This window comes from Rhea americana, unplaced genomic scaffold (assembly GCF_003343005.1).
Source record: "Rhea americana isolate MKP2758 unplaced genomic scaffold, rheAme1 scaffold_109, whole genome shotgun sequence".
Taxonomy (NCBI): domain Eukaryota; kingdom Metazoa; phylum Chordata; class Aves; order Rheiformes; family Rheidae; genus Rhea; species Rhea americana.
In genome coordinates this window covers 2,618,583-2,638,286 of record NW_028185139.1, presented here as the reverse complement: position 1 = coordinate 2,638,286, position 19,704 = coordinate 2,618,583, and the positions used below count along the sequence as shown (strand labels likewise).

The 19,704-nt window shown below is 41.0% G+C and overlaps 1 long non-coding RNA gene across 1 annotated transcript in view; it reads left to right on the top strand.

Annotated features, from left to right (window-relative positions):
* LOC146601173 (uncharacterized) overlaps nucleotides 1–10,409 on the top strand; it is a 292,354-nt gene extending 281,945 nt beyond the window's left edge. The window contains exons 7-8 of the long non-coding RNA XR_014896706.1: nucleotides 2,287–2,416; nucleotides 9,330–10,409. This is a non-coding gene — a long non-coding RNA (uncharacterized LOC146601173). The remainder of the gene's footprint in view (nucleotides 1–2,286; nucleotides 2,417–9,329) is intronic.
* The last annotated feature ends 9,295 nt before the right edge of the window (nucleotides 10,410–19,704 follow it).

Here is a 19,704-nt window from a genome sequence, read left to right as displayed (position 1 = left end):
TTTGAGCACAGTAGCCTAAGGCAGGCCAAGAAATCCACATGGGCCCCAAGAAAAGAATACCAGGGGAGGGGGAAGAGAAGCACATACTGGGTTTGTTGAAGAGGCAAAAATGAAGGCTTTACAGGTGTYCAGGGAACAGGAACTTCACCATTTCACTGATGTCAGATAACCATCTGTAACATGGATGTTTATTTTACTATCCAAAACTTCAGCATTAAGGATACAAGATGTCTAGGAAAGGCTATGAATTGTTAAGATTTAAGATTAAATTCAAGAAGCAGCAATATAGATAAGAYGATGGAAAGCAAGTTTTTAAATCTTGATTCTGCTCCTGCCTCTTCCTGTGGTCTTGAATATGTCACTTTTCTTCTTTGTATGTATGTTTTCTCAAATCTTTAACACATCTTGCATCTGCAGTAGATCTTCCTGCTAAGGATGTGTCTCCATTAGCATTTCCATGGTGTTGTAGCAGARGTTTAGTTCAGATGAGGTGTGAACTTCCTCATCGATCATCCCTGCTTGCTGCATTTGGGTTCACACTGCAGTGCCCTCTCCAAGCACATGAACGGGCTTCCTTTCAGCTGAGCTCAGCTGTGATCAGCTCCTGATGCRTGCCTGCCGTGCTCCAGCTGATGGGAACTCGATGCACAGGCCTGGGCCGGGGCTGCTTCAGAGTGGATTCCCCCAGAAATATGCATTTAGTTGGTTTCTCAGTGGCTCTTTAGCATCCTGAGTTTGCTTCTACTTGTGTTTGGTATGTGCCGATGTGGACGGGACCGAAGTGCGGGCACGCAGTCATTCGCACCGTGCAGGGTGAAACGGCAGGAGCCAAAATGGAAAAGCATTTAACTCGGGAGTATGAAATTGTAGATGTTACTGGCATTTTGCAAAAGTGCAAAAGSGTTTGTGGCACTTTGGGCAAACCTAGGCCATTTGACTCTTTAGGTTGGAAAAACATGCAGAACTCTGTGGTTCTTGCTTTTCGTCTGCCAGTATTAAGGAAGCAATTGTACTAACTTGTAAGTGTTAGGAATTGTGCTTTCCTAAGTAAGGCTTAAGTAGGATTTAAGTAGAGGTGGAAAAAATTCTACATATTGTTTTTTATGACTTCTTTTGAAATTTATACAGATTCAGTGTGAATGTCACTGCTATATTTTTGTGGTGRCTTCTGGTAAATATTCTAACTGATGAGTTTGCAACCTGAACAAACAGAGAATTTTAAAACATATATTGCTGGATATTATGGGATGCACATATGGGTGTATTATGGATTTGCTCAAACTCTAGTCCTCCTGCTGTTTTCAATGGGAATCATATAAAATCCCTGACATAATACTGGAAGGGAAAACTAAGTGTATCTCTTAAAATTACAGGCCAGACTCTGTTCCATTTTACAGTAATTTGGGGATAAAGCCATTGGGATAATTCATCGTAATACCTTTAAAACTGCCAAATGGGGAAAGTAAAAGAAGCTTTTTTACACCATCTTCTGCATTTTTTAATACAAAACACCTACAGAGAGTTGTGAGGGTTTGCATAATTCATAATATATTGATCAAAAATCTTTACTGGTCTAAAGGAACGAGTTGACCGCAGTTTGTGGAACTGTGCCACTTCTTTATGCTAGTGCAACATTTTCTTCAAAATAAAGCAAGCAGCGCCAGAAGATAGAAGAATTTGCCCTAGAAAGTTCTTTCTTTTCAGAAATAACAACACCCACTAATCAATAACAGCCAACGTGCTTCTTGCTTGCTCCCAAAACCTTGTCCTTACCATCTCTAGGAGACTATAAATTGATCTTTGTAACACGTCCAGAAGATTAAAAATAATTCAGACTCTCACAGAACGCAGAGATGCATCACTCGTTCCAGCATCTAGAGATCCTCAGGGAAATGCTGCTTTAAAGTTTACACCAAGATAACTTTAGCATGAGTTACTGATCTCAACTGTGTGGTGTYCAGGAAGTGATTCCTTGGTAATCAGTATCCTAAAGTTTCACAGAAATTGCTAGAGAGTGTTTTTTTAAAAAGAACAGAAGTAGACTTAACAATAAAGACCCTTCTTTGCATTTAAGTGTTCCCAGTAACTTGCTGGGTGAAATCCGTACAGGCCACATCAGCTGTAGAAGCAGAAATGTTCTTTAATATCAGTTTTGCAAGCCAGAGTATAACATTTCCACACTCTCCAAGGAGGACCTGTAAATATCACRTACCAGTTTGCACACCAGAATGCCAATGCTAACTGCGTATTTTCAGGTCTGACATTTACTTCTGTCTCGTTGGATAGGACAGATCAATGTGCATCGAGCAATTCACAGCTGCACCGATAACTCTCAGCCAAAAGACACTGCTTTAGGATTCAAACAGCACAGAAGAGTCAGTTGGTCTGGTCCCACAGCACCCACCAGATTGCTAAGGTGAGCTTCACAGTAGACCCTTGTTTGCGAGCAAGTGCTACTTTTGGGTTAAATAAAAAGATTTACTTTCATTAGGAAAATAAATTCTACCCCTCCTCTGAAAACCGCTTCTTTCCAATAGCGTACATACACAAGTCCAGCTAGCATAATCTTTGGTGCACACAGCAAGCCTTTAAACACTATTTTCCTTCTTCCAGACGACTTTCACAGCTCAGCTGGGAAATAAATTACTGGGCAGTGCTGGAGTTAGCAAACCTACGTAGGCTCCTAAAAGTTCAAACCAAAATGTGATCATCAGGTGCTTACAAGTCAGTAATCACACTCTGCATTTTCAGGAATAGTTTAGAAGAAGTGATATTATCTGGAGGAAAAGGTCCTTCCTTTTCTAAGTATCCCATTATAAACTATTAATAACTATAAAAAGCTAGGCACTGACTGAATGCTCACTGAAGCCAATGGGAACTCTGTACTTAACCCCAGGGCACTTTGGTGTGAGCTCTTCAACCCGTTCAATTCAGAAAAGCACCTATGTCATAAGCAGTTTACGAGGTCCCAGTTATATTGCGTCGTTTTAATTTAAGTTATATTGCCCCATTTCTATTTCAGTGGACCATACAGCTACATCCTTGAAGTTAATAATATGCTTAACTGCTTTGCAGAATAAGGATACACTTAGAGCAAAGTAAAAGCATTATATCTATGTCAAACAAGTCTTTAATTAATATTTAGCATGACCAAGCTGTTTGCCACACAAACCTTTTGCCAGTCATCCTAGGGGTATTGTTTTGATTTTTGGAACAACAATCTTCAAGCAAATTCTTTCATAAAGGATATTGAAGAGCTCTCGCTATAGGTAGCGTGACAGACTCTTTGAACAACAGGCTGTTGTACAAAATGATATAACTATGTAGTTGTCCCAATTTACACTCAGATCATGCTGCTGCTCTGAACCTGAGTCCCAGGCTTACAAATAAGAAGGTTGTATTGTTTTCTAACAGTACTGACCACAAAGAAAGGCATAAAACTGCCTGCTCTTGAGAGTTTTATTTCTTTTTTTTTTTTTTTTTTTGCCATTGGTTAGCATAAGTGTGAAGCATGTTTTAGTGGTTCTGGGCTTGTAGCATGCAGCAGAATCATCTATAGCATTTGGAGGCAGCTGAAACGGTGTCTCATAGGTTGGCTTTCGAATGGAGAGTTTCTCACAGCGCAATATCTACTGCGCTTCCAGGAAATCACAGGTGTCCTCCACATGGCTCGAGCAGGTGAGAGCACGACTGTGCCAAACCATGATGAAGTTTGGTAGCTGAAATACAAAATCCAAATTTGGACTGAGATCTGAATCTGGCACTCAGCTTTATTCCCTGCCCTGAGCCAAATCAAACTGCAGCAAGTCATGAAATCTAAACACGGCTGAGCTCTGAGTTGCTTAAGATCTGGATCCAACTACAAATCCCAACGAGGAAGCTCCTCTCTATATAKGTAACGGCCGTGCTGATGTGCAATATACTCCTTCATTAGCTAGGTAGCAGGCTGGGAGAAATTCAAGCAGCTGGAAGTCTGCTCTTCTATAGGGAAGACATTAAAATGCTGAGAAGGCGTTAGTGGGTGATATGAAATTGCCTCTCCAGGAAGCTTAAGGAAAACAGAAACAATTAAGATTTATGGGTGGTTCAAGTTCTGAGGCAAAGCATCCCCTCTGCCATTTTGTTTAATAAAGTCTCATATTATCAGCTTAAGACCTGCCAGGCAGAAAGAGTAATTCATTCAGCTCACCTGAGCTTTCTGGAAAAAAAAAAATGAAAATAAAGGTTGTGTTCCATCTTCAGGAAGGGCTCCTCAAAGAGGAACCAGCTCTGCTGCAACCACAATGTGCTCCTCGGACGTGCATGTCATGCCAGCCAGCCCACCCAAGCAATCCTGCTCTCGGGCTCTCGCTATCTTTCTTTTTCTTTTCTTTTTCTTTTTCTTTTTCTTTTTCTTTTTCTTTTTCTTTTCTTTTCTTTTCTTTTCTTTTCTTTTCTTTTCTTTTCTTTTCTTTTCTTTTCTTTTCTTTTTTTAGAGAGAGGAGAATTTGAAGTTTTGTTCTAGTGTGGTTGGCACTTCTGGTAGAGCCTTTGACACGGAACTCTCTCTGAAAGGTGATTTTTAAAGTCATTTTATTTTCCTTCCTGGCAGTGATATCAAAGGAACAATCAGTGCCTGATTAGAAGCCAACAATTTATTTCCATTATAATAAACAGAAAACAATGGCGTGCTGCCTTATTATTTATTCACTTTCCAAGTCAACAAACTTGGAGGGCTGGGATGAGATCTAACCAGAGATATGCTTTGATGTTTTCAATGTAGAGAGTTGGTCTCCTAGCAAAAATCTTGATCAGCACCAGTTCTGGGAGAAGAAAGGAGGGAAAGAGGGAAGGGAGAGGATGGTCCAAAGGGTAGGGGCAGCTCCGGGGAGGGTTGGATGAACTGGGGCATGATGGTGGCTGGGCATGGACAGACATTGGAATCAGGATCGTGGTAGTCCAGGAGTCTCATATTAGATGTGACACATGTGCAAAGGGAACCAGGCTCATCTGGTGTAAATAGCAGCAGCTGAATTGATTTCAGTGCTGTTACTTTGATTTATACCCACCCAGGATCTAGCTCAAGATGCACTCAAGATCTGCTACCGTGCTTTTGGAAAACAGAGACACTCCTGTGGTGTTTGCAGTATGTGCTGAGGAGGCTGACAGCTCCAAACCAAACCAGATGTGCATGGTAGTTTGGGATACTCTCCCCTCTCTCCTAGGAACAGGCTCTTGTTTTTTAGTGCTCTTGCATAAATACCACTTTGCAGGGAGTCCTGCTGAGCAAAACGAGTTTCATTATTTGCCACTGTACCTTTGTTATTTCAGCACTGATTTCACACATGTTTAATACTCCAGGAGGGAAAACTCCTCAGTGGATAAGTATGAGTGAAAGTGTTTTAAAGTGTTTTGTTCTACATGTCTAATGTGACAGAGGCGCTACAAAAAAACCATCTCACAAAAGGGTCTTGTAGGTAGGGCTACATGTGAAAGGTAAATATCTGCTCTCCTCCTAYACAGAAAATTCTGAGCAACTTCTTTCTTGGCTTCATGATGCCAATAAATCCTGAAAAAGTTAAAGACTCCCCATTGCCTTGAGTGTATATCGTCAACAATTCCAGAACAATCAGAATATCTGTATTATTTAACAGAACAGAAAGCCTGAAGGTAGTGCAAAGCAATTGACCATGTCCCGTTCATTAATCATGTCTSCTGTGGACAAGCCACTCTGACCCTTTTGGATTCTTTTCTGATAAATATGCGACCACATTAAAAATATATTTAGTTCCACGGAATTGATATTTGTAGACTGCCCAAGTGATTTATAACAGTAACCAAATAGAGACATCACTAAGTCGAGTAGATTGCTTTAGTGGAGAACGTTCTTGCTTTGTAGGGAGGTACCTACTGCTAACCTGTAGATGGTGTTTTAAGGGAGTTTATATAGGAATTTTTTCTTAAACTGTARCTGATTACAAATGTTTTCAAAACCTACAGAAAACTTCCCATTCTTAGGAGGAGCAAGACAGGTTGCAACCTGTTTTAGAAGAGATATTGCATGATGATCATAAACCGTTTATCTATGAGGTAATCAAATACAGCATAGAAAAACAAAAATACATTTTAGGAAGAAGTGCCTCCTCTGAGCAGTGATATTTAGTAATAGTTCTATGTTTTACCATACATACTACCAAAGGCCCATAAAAGTACAGCAAAATTATTAATACATTTATTTGATCTKTCAGTAAGCTTGCTATTATTTACARAGTTTAAATATCTAATTACAGTATGGCTACTGTAGTAAGATTTAAACTATGCTGTTGCTTCAGAAAGCACTTCCAAACAATGGTACTTATTAACATGTTGTATTTTCTGTACACAGTGTCAGGGAGCAACAAGAGTGGGGCTGCTCCATGCAGAGGGCTGAGCAGGACCTGAGGGCAACCYCTGCACAAGCCTTGCCCCTGCTGACAGCCAGGACCATGGCGTGTCCAGACAAGAGCGATCCTTCTCCCTTCTCTGTGTTGTCAGAGTTGCTGCTGCTTCTCAGTCAGTTACGGATGTCCAGACCCATTTGCATCATGGAGGAGAGCGTCTAAAGCAGATGGCACTGCACAATGGATCACTTAGTACCCCATTTGTCCACAGGAATATGTGTGACAGTGATGGGTTTTGGAGAGCATTGTATTGGATCTAAGCCTGAACGAGTTTTTTGGACAGACACTTTTCAAAAATTTCTCCCTGTAATGACTGGCAGTGTCAGCGAAAGTAGTAACACTCCCTGCATAGGTCAATTTTCAGTGCAGAACAGCWCACCAAATCTTGCACGAACCGTGAGCCGTTTCCTCTCCTTTGAACCCTCTTTCTCATTGCCAGATCCTCAGTCACAATCTGGCCCTCGTTCTTCCAGTCTTCCTATAAATGCAAGCAAAATCCCACCAAAAGCTTCCTTGGGGGCATAAGGAAATTAGAAAAAGAATAGACCTGGAGTCCTCTAGTTCAGCTAAAGGGCCTCCTGTCAGGCACTGCAGCCAACTTCTCTTTCCTGCGTTTTGTTGCATTGTGATCGGTCTTTTTCCTAGCTGAGAAATTCTGGCTCCTTGCTATATTCTGGCTGTTTTCCCTCCGGTAGAGAGGCCTGTAATACCTACCCTTGATCCTCCTACCCACAGTAACTTGAATTGTCTCACAAAAAGAGCTGTGCTTCTTGCTCATTCGTGTTTTCAYGATTGCCTTATGGACTGTAATGTGTGATTCTGAAGTTGTTTCAACAGTTACGAGCTTCTCCTCCCTCCCTCTTCCCTCCCTCTCTCTATTAAGTACTGGTTCTCTCTCAACTGAAATCTTAATTTTACCCCATCAGCTGGGGTTCTGCTGCCCTGTACTTGTTTTTCAAGCCAATAGTCTATATATTTGTAGCCATCATGTCCCAGAGAACGTTGTGCTCCAGCATGAAGTCATTTCAGGTCAGTGATGGCTGGGGCCAGCCCAGAGAGCCCTCCCCTCTTTCAAATGGGGCTGGGAATCACCCAGTAAGTGTTTACAGTGAGGAAGCTGCAGCTGGAACCATCCTATGACATAGAGGAGAAAATCCTTAGCTAAATTAATCTTGAGAAAGATTAAGGTTGGTATCTCCTAAGGGAATAGGCGTCATCTCTGGAATATTCATCCTTCTATTTGTCCTTGCCACAAATTCAATCTATTAATGTATGGAGTAAAAAGGCCTTCACTGAGGTGGGTATCTTGCTTTATCAGTGCCTTGCCTCTAAAATCCTGCAAAAGCAAGGAAGGAAGCTTGTTCCTCCATCCCAGAAGGAGAGAGGGCCAGGTGAGTGCTCGAGGTCGCGCAGAGGATCTGCTGTGGAAATCGGAACAGAGCACAGGCCTCGTGAATCTTTATTTGCTGTACGTCTTCTGATGTGGAGCCAAATCATACTCCTGTGAGTGCCACCGAAGGAAGTGTAACTACATGTGGGCAAATGAGAGAGATGTTGCCTGCACTTTTCTTCGGTCATGTCAGRTTTCCCTGAACTCTTCTGTTTTATCTAACTGCCAGACAAAGCTGCTCAAATCTGCAGGCAGTGTTATTTGGTCAGGGCATGGGGGTGAAAAGCCCAGCATTCAACAGAGATTCCTTGGAGTATCTTTAAGATCTTGAATCACATAAAACAGTCCCCTCTCATAAAAAAAAAAAAAAAAAAAGGCACACAAACTTACCATTGTTGAGTGTTTCTTTAATAGAATCAGAAACAAATTTGTGACCTTGTGGCCCAGAGGTGGGAACACTGTCTATAAACTTGCCCAGACATAGAAATGCATTCTGCCTGTCAGTAGGAGCTTGCCATTGAACATGTATATAAAAAAAGCTGGTGTTACATTAGGCCAACATTTTTTAAATGCCACAGCTCACTTTATATGCCGTAAACCTTGTTAATGTTGCTAACAAGAAAGTTAAAAACTCAAAGCTATAAAAATAGGAATGCCGCTGCTAACTAAATAAATATATGTGAGAACCAAATATTCAGATATACGTTCTGGAATGGCTTGCGTGTCCAGGGAGGAAGAAAARAAAAAAAACTAACTTAAGATGTTGAAGTTATAAAAGGTCCATATAGTCAGCAAAATTGTCTCTTTTTCAGTGTTTGGCTTAATTTCAGATAGTTCTTGAGAATTTGAAATTATAGCATGAACGAAGCAGCCAGTCATTTCTGAAGTTAGGGCTTGCAGGCTGCCGTGACCGTGCCGGGAGAGAAAATTCAGCCCGGGAGACAGGATGAGGCAGGGAGGCTTCTCTCTATCTGACTCAACAGCAGCCTGTTAACGTGGCAGTACTGGGGAAAATGTTTCCTTCAAAATAGGCCACCTACAAATTCTGGCCTCTACTACTGGCTCTGAATCCAAAGTAATAGACCCTGTTTGTGGCTGTTACATGCAATCTGAGAGGGGTAGTGAATCTTTTCTGTGGCCCAGACTCTATAGAGGTCCAGAGCTTGGAGCTTCCAGGATGTATTTTTGGCKTTTATACTCTGACTGCAAGTATTTTGAATGCTTTATCAGTGCAGCTTTTTAACTCTGTGATGCAAGAGTAGAGACTACTCCCGGTGTCGGGCCTGCTGACATTGGAGTTACATGGGTTTGCCCCTGTAGTTTGTTACCATTGGTAGTGCTTTTCATTTCTTCTAGTCTTTGCTTGTGGAGAGCAACCTTTTTCTTTTCCTAATTTATTTCCTCYAGGAAATTACAAAATGAAAGATCTTAGAAGATATGATAATTACTTACACAGTGGAACCTTGTTTAAAATTTTGGTGACACAAAAAATAATAGGTATCTTTTTCTTTGCTTTTCAGAGGAAAACTGCCAGGAYGGCAAAGTCACTCTTAGCTAGAAACTGTTTTCCTCTAACATGATCCAGCTGAATGCAAACCTGTGTTTGTTTTAAAATAGTTTGCCTTGACACATACTTAACACTGGCTTTGTGCGTCCTGGAACTGGTTCCAGTAATTTATTTCTGCKTTGTTGCTGACTGTCTCAATTCCAAGACACATCCCTCTGTGAATGCATGCGTCTATCGTGCTTCGCTCTGCCTGGAAGCAAGACCATGAGCAGCCATTTCTCAGCTGAAGTGTACGCAACTGCATTTGTCAGTCTTCTGTGTCATCTTTAGTCTTTCTGAACAAGATAACAGAGATTATCAAACAAAAAAAAAACACTTGGGAGGCTTGTAAGATCCATCAGGTCTTTCAGTGAAGATACGTATGTCAGAAAGGAAGCATCTTTCTGTAAGCGCTTGCTTTGAGGTTGATGGYGAAGAGATGGTATATTGGAGTTGCGGCTGTGATGAACATTCCCACTTGTGGCCATGCCTGGTGAAGCAAGAGTTGTTCATGTTTGAACACATGCATTCAAAAGCACTAGGAGTGCTCCCCTGCCTTTTAAAAACCTACTTGGCAAGATTTGTGTGCTAATAAATGTTATGCATGATAACAACATTTAAAATACATTATCCAAAGCCAGAGCTGCAATTTAATTTCCGAAGAAATAATAATTTACCTAAACCCAGGACATGGACCTAAAGCTTCTGCCTAGCTTGCTGTGRGAAGAGGACAAGGCCATTGCTCTTATGGCACCATTTCCCGTTGCCTCACTGAAAAGCGTCACCGAAGGACCAGGAAGAAGAGGAGACTGTGAAGCACRCGCTGCTTCTCAGCTGATGAGAGGGGTCGCAGACTTTGTGCGCAGACCTTGCCTGGCTTCGTGTGGGTATGGGCCTGACTGATCATAGATCTAATCAGACTGTACCTGTCAGGCATGTGTAAAATAAGGCAAAGTTGGCTGTGTATAAAGACTTTACATATTCATCCAAAGAATGGGTGCACTTAATGTGTGACTATGTGCTGGTGCGKCTTGATCTATCTGATTAATAAAATAAGAGTAAATATAAAGGGACCCATTAAGAAGACTGATTCAGCCGGGAACAACAGCGTCTTATTTGTTTAGTGTATTGGGAACAYACGATATAAATAATGATCATATTTGTATTTCATCTCATACTTGCTGTAACAGTACTTTTGAGCTTGTAACTCAGATCAAGATGGTTTCTAGCACATATGGACAGTGTATATAAATTTAGAGAGGAAAATACACAGTGGAGAAAAGTGGAGGAAAGAAACAAAAGCATTACATCCACCTTTCTGTGAATGCAGACCTTGGCTTTTCCCAAGAACAAGTTACATATGAGCTCATCCTTTCCCTCCATTAGTGTGTGCAGTATGATGTATTTCCTAACAAATGTGAAACAAACTCATTTTTATTTAAGCATTAGTTTCCYAATCCTAGTCTCAAACTCTGCTTATGGAAATACTTCTATAGAGTGCAGGTCAGGCTCCAAGAGAGGCGAATTGTGCTCARCTTGGGTGGTGTTATCTGCTAATGACAAACACCTTTTCCTCTCTAARGGAATATGTAAAAACAGGGAACATTTGTTAGGGCCCTGAGTGCATTAATGGCCTTGATGGTCCTAAGCAGCTCCACCTGGGACCCCCACAGTGCCTGAGAGCCTCCTCCTGCACACCTGCTCCCCATTGGTCCAGGGATGCATTTAAGCTCAAGCCTTGGCAGTCACTTAGCTTTGGAGCTGTTCTGAACATCTATTTGTCTCCAGCCTTGATACCAGCCTYATTGCCTGGAGGAATAGTGGCCCTGTGTTGAGGAGGTAAGCCACATCAGTGTTGGCTGAATGCCAACAAGCCTTCTTCACCTCATATCATGTYATTGCAAAGTTATAATAAATTCTGTCTCTTTCAGGCCCCTTAGGCCCAAGAGATGCCCCTAGCAGGAGTATTGGCTTCCTACTGCTGTTGTACAGCTTTAATTGCAAAGGGTRGAAGCTTTAGTTTTGCATGAGACATAATGTTTAAATGCTGAGGTACACTGGGAATTTGGGAGCCTTTTCAAGGATGGTAATGGAGAAGATAYGGTTTCTATATATGCTTCTAGGGCTGGAGAGATGTGGCCACAGGATATGAGAGGGATATCATGACCTGCTTTTCATCAGTAGTGAAGAGAAACCCATGGTGTGGGCTTAGGAGGAGTTGACAATATCTTTCATTCGAGGGAAAGGAAGTAGAAAGATCAAAGGAAGTATTAGCAGGCAGCAACTAATCATAAGGGCTTTTCTTTTGAACTACATTAGCATCTCCCTGCTCCTCCTCTTCCACCTCCATGTTCCTTTAAGCCATTTTTCCATGTGGTGTGGGCTACTTTACCTATCTGCTGTCTGGACTTTTTTCCTGTTCTCCCTCAACCAGACCATATACCCCATCTCAGTGTTTTTGGTCAGACAAACCAAACCTCTTATCRTTAAGGGCTACAGTGCCAACTCTCTTCCAGTTTGGCCTAACCAAGAGCCCTGGTCCTTTGCTCTGAGAAGGAGCTTTTTTTAACTTTGAAGAGGATTATGATCAAAAAAATCCCCGACCTAATTTAGGTAGGCATATTTTCTGCTCAACCCTTGACTGTTATAGCCACCTATAGGTCAGAAATGAGGGACAGTTGGCAAATAGCATGAAACAGCATGTGGGATGTTCCAGGCTTGCTTTATCTTGAATATGGCCTCCCAAAAATCATTTTAATACCTCTACACGTTTGTTCAACTTCACTTCTCTGAAAACCAAGAATTYTTTGCAGAAGCTATCCTGCTTCTTGTACTGAACTACCTTTTCAGGACAAAGGTAAAGCCTAAATCTTTTCAAATGTTGGTGTTCTCTGTGTAGGAATTATGTGCATGATAAGCAACTGATTAATGTCAAGCATTAGTCAATTTAATCATTAATAGTGTAAGTAGTAGGAGGGATAATATTTTAGGTCTAAATTCTGGAGCAGAAGGCATTAGAAGGGGAGGGAAGAGAAGAGGGAGCAATGTATTCTTTCATTGCATGGTTAATCAAAACCAAGCCTGTTTAGCACTCTAAAATTTCAACTGAACTTTAAAAAATACTTAATCTATCTCAAGTAACTGTCCAAATATCTGTAGGATTCAACATAATGTGCTTGTGGGAGGGAAAAGCTGGTGGAGTTTTTATGAAAAATATTTCATTTTCAAGGGTTACTGATTGCTGTTTGATGAGAAGAATTTTCCCTTTTTTGCTTTAATGTCAGTACTGACTGACTTATTAAGCTACATTTCCCAGATAATGTGCTGAGATGCTGATTTTGTTGAAAGACCGCAGTCAAAATTGCACTGAAATTTAATGCAACATGGGAATTATCATAATCAGAACTTCACCACTGAAGTCTAGGAACAGTTTTACAGGGGGTCATGTTGTGTCTTGTCAAGGGCTTTCACCAATTAAAAATCTATTTAYGTATGAATTTTAAATCAAAGCACAAAATACTTATGCTTTGACTTAAAGCACTTACATATTTCTCTTCACCTCAGACATGGACCATGTTCAGCATTCTCATTTGAATGTGCACCAGCATAAGTCTTGGGAAAGCAGCTTCTTCAGCAATCAACAAGCGCTCTATTCATGCTGCTAGATTTCTAACATGAGAAACCAGRTAAGATTTGAGGATGGCAAAGCAGCAAATTGTTGCCATTCTAACTGCTGCAAGAGGGAACCAAGGCATGCCTGGCACTGAAGAATTTGATTGATTGATTTGTATCTCAGGAACACTGAAATTACTCATTTGTGTTTTTTCAGGCCCACAAAGAAAGCTGGTTTGTTAGCACTCTTTGATGGTAAGTAGTGCTGTGCACTGCGAGAGCCTGTGAAATCTCTGCTTATAAAGGCAAGATGCATCACTTCATTTGGGAACTCTGACCAGTGGGACATTGAATGTTCTCCAGGTGTTGCATAACAATCCAATTAACTGCTCATTTATAGGGCTCATTAGCCTGAAGGTAGCAAGGGAAAGGGCAGAGTGGTTGCCCCTGTAGCTCAGGAGCCTCTTTTGGCATGTATGAATCTGTTCTGGTTTGGATCCTACTCAGTACTGAAAAYGATGTAGTCTTTGTATCATTGTTTCTTTAATTTAAATAGCATGTATCCATATAACCTCCAGATCTCTTTTGGAGAATTTTGGAATCATTATTCAAATTTATATCTATAAGGGCCTTGTTTGTGGCTTATCCCCAGCAATGAATCAATTACCATTCCAGAATCTCAGGATATTGGGTGTCCTACCTTGTTTCCTTCCTCTTCTCAAATACTTATATCTTATTTAGTGACCAGCTGGCWGTAGTTTGGAAACTTGTGCTGGGCTGCATGTCTATAGACTTGACATACCCTTTTTACATTCCTTCTTCATCTCTGATTCAATTCAGAAAACAGTAATGACCTTCATTTCAACAGCAAATGTWGTCTTGGGACTAAATTCTGCATCTGTAGATAAAGTAGCAGCCAGGAAAAATGACTATATTGACTGATTTCCATAGTTATCCATCAGTAGGGTCCATTGCAGAGTTGAGTATTTGCGAAGGAAGTCATTTCCATCTATAATGAGATAGTAATCTACGAGTAGAGAAATAATATAAAAAAAATTATAAAAATTTGAGTCCACTTACAGATGCAGCTAGCTTATGAATTGTGTCACAGCTYGTCAGACTGTCTTCACAGCATTCTGGCATGAGCTAATATTTAACTGAACAGCCTTTCTGATGCTGTGGATGCTAGCAGAGCTTACTGAAATTGATATATTAGTAATAAAATATATTTGTATGTGAATGTGTGACATTCTTCAGCAGAAGGGCTGTTTGGGTAGAAGGAGAGGTAAGACTTTTTTTGATGTCTCTGGTAGACTTTCATAACTGGCTCACTCTGAGTAGGTAAGACTTGTTATTTGTAGAGCAGTGGCTACCTGGAGAAATGCTGTAGCAGGGAGCTTAGCCTGTGTGTCTACCAGCAGCCTTTAATTGTAGCAGCGGGTGGAAAATGCATTAGCCTCATACATTACTGTTGGGGGAGTTGGCAGCATCCAGTCTCCCAGGGTTCCTACATATTTCTAAAGTTATATCTATATGGCGTTAGAAGCACTTTTCCTCCTCTTAGTCCTGAATGTCTCAAGAGAAAGCAAGGAAAATCTGTTGTATACCTATTTGCTGTGTCTTTTTAGCAAGGATAGGGGATGGCAGAGCCCTAATGCCAGCCTGAGGTCCTCCATGGTGCAACTGAGTGGAGGGCTGGAGCTTTTCAGTAATAGTTCAGCTATGCTTTTCCTTCTCTTCTTTTTCCTGAAACAAGAAAAAATGTAGTAAGAAGAAAACATTATTCTCAATGGAATATTCTCAGAGCTTTCATCCTCTTGCCCTCCTCTGAGATGTCTGAAAACCACTGTCTGTTTCTGTCCTGCCTGAGCAATTCTGCAGAGGCTCATGAGAAASAGCATAATCTGCCAGTACCTTTAATTTTTTTATGCAGTTGCATATATCTGCCCTGAGCAGARATGTTGATGGCCAGTGTGTGCTAGTGTTCTCATGGGGACTGCCAATGTGACTGCGCAGGTGATGCTGTGTTGGGGAGGGAGGGCTGTAGAAAGAGTAATTTAAAGAAATAATTTGAGCAGCCCAAGCTGGCTGCATGGTGAAGCCTGCTGTTCYGGCAGAGCTCACCCAGCAGGGTGGGAACCAGCCTCAGGAGAGCAATGCTCAGCGCTGACATCCCGGGGGAGAAGCTGTTCGTATTAGGTACCTGCAATGCCTTTGTACGGCACCATCCTGTACATAGGATGTCCTCCTACCGCCTGGTGCCTGCAGTAACAGGGAAATGCTGACACAGGTGTGCTGTGGGCAAGATCACACCCTACTAGATTGAATGCAAAGATGTCCTCTGCCCTTTCATGTGTGAGCCTGCAAAGATAGTGTGTCAGGAAGTAKAGTTAAGCTCATATTGCCTTTGTGGGCAAGGACCTGCATTTTTATTCATTATCTCCAAAAATCCACAGAGATAACACCAGAACCCACAAAACACACAAAGCTGAAGAAGGCTTGCTCAGTGTTCTTAGCAGTTCTCCAGACTATAACAAATTTGCAACAATCAGCACTTTTCCTGCAARTGTAGGTAGCTGCTGAGTTTGAGGGGCAAATTGTAACTTTGGCATACTAGCAAACTGAAAAGGTTTCTAATGTTTCTTGTTTGGGGGAGAAACCTGAACACGCTGGTTTTATGCTTAAGTTCTGAGGGAGAATTCCTAAATTATTAATTTGAGACTGTTACAACTTCCACGTTTATCTCATAAGGGATCAGCATACGGAGTGTCAGTAAAACCTTCAGATCGAAACAATGCACAGTGTGCGTAGTTTGGAAATGGATCCTTGCTCTTTAGATGTTGCACTCTGATATGGACTGATACAATAAATCTGGTAAAGAAATGGCATCCATTCCAGCCAATGTGGGGAAGGGTTTGCAGAGCATTAGTTTTGTAGCTTGAGACCCCAAATAATATCCAGCCTTCTTGCTTTCAGCRGTGCTATGTGCTTTTTCTTTAAACATAAGAGGAAGCTTAATTCAGGCCTTATCAGAGGCTTAATCAGGAATTTGGTCTAGGAGAAGACTGTGCAGGTTCCCTTGCCAGCTTTATTTGCTCTATTTTATGAGTGCATGCGATGACCTGTTTATCTTCATATGGGCTGTTTACAGCATGACTGCAAAGATAAATGGAATATAGTTAATGCTGCTGAATTCTTGTATCCCCTCATCAGACAGTCATGAACTCTACTGAAGGAAATAAATTTGGAAAGAAGTGATCTAAAATGTGTCCCTTCTAATAAAGGAATATCATAATTTCAAGACATTTTCCATTATGAGCTTATAGTACTGAATCTGTTCATGAAAGTTGAACTGAAATTGTGAATCACTCTATAAAATACTAACTGAAACAAGATGGCTCAATTTTAAATGTTTCTGTCTTGTCTCATGGGATTTCAGATCATCAAAGGTTTTATTTCATGGGACTGAGAATTAAGATTTTTGTATTTAAAAAAAACTCTAAAATTTCTCTAGTACCTCTGTTCTCCAGTTCTGGAGAAGGAGACTCAGCAAACCCAATTTCAGATCAGGAAAGGGAGCTATTAGAAAACTTACTGTGCTAATGGAAAACACAAAAGGTAAAATGTAGTGTCATCCAGAAGACGCATGCCTTCAGTCATATTGGAGAAGCTCCTCTGAAAGCTGCAGTGCTCCTCCGGATCACAGCAGCGTAACTGGATGCGCAGCACTYGAACTAAAGAACAGTAATTACTAAGAACTTTTATAGGAGAGCATTTTAAAAACTGCTAATATTGTTCTCTTTATATCAAACCATCAATGGGTGGAGTATTTCCTTTGCGTTTTTACAGATAAAGTATGTGTTTCTTGTGGTGACTCACTTGGAGATTAGCCTCAAGAACTGAGCCAAGGTGAAARGGTTTGTTCTGCCTTTTCTCATTCATCTACTAAACATGTTTGTTTCTAGATAATTTACACATAGAGTAGTGTTTACTGTACTTTATTACTATATTCTACTTTTTTTTTCTTTTTTAGCTCAGACACTGGCAAGTGACTTAAACTTCAAGTGCCACCTAATGCTCTGTTAAGTTGTTACATCGTGCAATAGCATCCAGAAGTGATATGTCTCTTTAGGTAGTCTCTTGGGAAAGAATTTTTAGTTGCAATTCCCCGTTTACCTTCCTTCACAGGCTTTTGTTCCTTTCTTCAAAAGTTTGCAGAGATAAATAAAGGCAATGTGAGGTATAATTGATACAAAACCTATGAACATGTAGATCAAGGTTATTGCATATGAAAGGAAGAAAACCCCAAACTGGAACAGTACTAGGACCTAAATGATGGGGAAGCTGGAAGGTTTTTATTCCATCTTGAATTTGAAGCATGGAATGAGAAAATGGTCAGTATTGGTCTCATTACCTGTGATCAGAATCACTTAACAGCTTCAAAAGGAGTTAATCTTGTACAGAAGACATGCCTAAGCCTTAGCACAAGGGTAACACTTCTGTGTTTATACTTTTTTTTTTATTAAAGGTTGCCATTGTATTTTGCATGGGTTGGGAAAAACTTTTGCAAGACTGTTATAGTCTAGCTGGGAAAAAGCAGTGCTTCTAATGTGAGTTTTGTCATTTTTAGGCTTGCATAAATGTCTTGAGAATGAATTATTTAACCTTTCTTAGTAATAAATTTACTATATGTCAAGCACACAAAGGTAGAATGGCTGACATGACTAGGAGACATTTGGATCCCACCTCTGGAACTGGGATAAGGAGCAGTACTGATCCCCTGCATTCAAAACAAAGAACGTATGACTTCAAACTGGGACCTGGGACAGCTGCTCCCTGCTCACTGTGGAGCAAGCTGGTGCGTAATGATGTTTGAGTATCTTGCAATGGTGTTGCAGGCAACAAGTCCAGGCTTCTTTTGACTTGTTTTGTATCTAAATTGTCCTTCAGTTGTATGACCTGCACAGTCTAACTACAGGGAGTGTAAAATACCAGACAAGCAGACCCCAGTATTAGCAAAACCAAGCTCCGTGTAAAAACTTGCAGTAAATCAGCCTCACCGCAGCCAAACCACATGTAAAAGCAAGCTGTGAAATGCTCGGCGTCGCCAAACCACATGTAAAAGCATGCTGAAAGCCATCCTCTGCATAGCCAAATTCTATATAAATCAGTGATGGAGAACAGTCAAGGTCTGTGTGTTTACTGTAATAACTTAAGGCCACTGAGGAGCCTGTCACACAATTTGCCCTCTGTCCTGCCAAATGTCCAGGCAGCTCCATTGAACAATGCACCAGACAGACCTGCTCCCAAGTCATCAGTCATCAGGTAGGAAAACTGCCTCCAGTAGGAATAAATCCAGCATGCTGGATTCTGGGTCAACCCATTTGGTGTTTGAAAGTAGTGAGTAAAAGAATTGAGCACACAAAAAGCAAAGCTATTTTTTTTGTCTGTTTTGGACAGAAATGTTGTTGCTGAGTTATTCCCACTCATATCCTGTTAAGCTTACTGACCACATAGGGAGAGTAGCTCAGTCAGATCATCTGGCTCTTGTGACTAATCTTCCCTGCTAGAAATGGAGTGAGATGAAATTAGTTACCCTGCTTTGAGTTGTCTTAACTTCAAAAAGGTGTCTTAGAAGTTTTATTAGAGAATACAAAAATGTAAGGATTTAGTTTCCAGTTCACTGACACTAGAAGTAGTAGATACCTTAAGCTGAATCATAGGTTTTTAAATGACTTTTAGTTGCACATCTCACGCATTATCATTACAGCTAGTTATCAATGAAATAGATTTGGGGCTTTTGCAGCCTTTTCCTTGCGGGAGATCTCAAAGTACTTTAAAAAGGAGCTTCATTTCATTATCTCCATTATACAGATTTGGAAGCTGTAGCGGGGAGGTATGAAATGACTTGCCCAGCACCGCCTGGGAGGTCAATGGCAGCCGTCAGAGTAGAACTCAATTCTTCTGGACCAACCTGTCCAGCTGCTGAATGTTATTCCTGGTTATCTGTTGCAGTGGGAAGTCCCAGTAATGGCTGAYGCTTCTTGCTATATTAATAGAAAGCCATCAAATAAACATGATTTCTAGTGGCATGTTTGTTATACTGGAGTGAGACAATTCTCTGGGATACAAAGGAGSCTTATGTTGGAAAAGGCTACTTAAGCTGGAGGAAACATGTTTAAGGATGTGCACAACCAACGAGAGTTTTGCTTTTCTCTCTCGCTGTTTTGTTTGAATGCGATGTTGTTTAATATGCCATTAGGGAGTCTGGGAGCTGAATTCTGTGAGATAACACAAGATCCCTGGCTTTTGACAGGCAGTGCAACTGCTGACACTGTGGGGACGCAACTTCCCTCCGGTGTAAAGCAGGAAGACTTGACTGACCTAAGAGGAGAAATTTCAGTATATATCAGTCGAGGGTTTACACTGAATCTCAGTGTGGTCCCTTAGGTAAGTGGAGCTTATTCTATTAATGCCAGACTTGCATTTAAAAGTTGATTAGTAGATTTTTTTTTCCATTCTGGACACAAGCTGAAGAGTCTGTGGGAGTATCACTACCATAACTTTATACATTCTATTAAGTTCTCAAAATAGTACATTAGATGAGTTGTTTTTCCTGTTACTCATCCTAGGCTTGTCTTCACAGTTGTGCCAGCTTGAATATTACTAGGAAATACAGAAGGGTGGAGTCAGACCGATACAGAGCAGCAGCTGGTTACGGTAGGTTGCATGGTTTC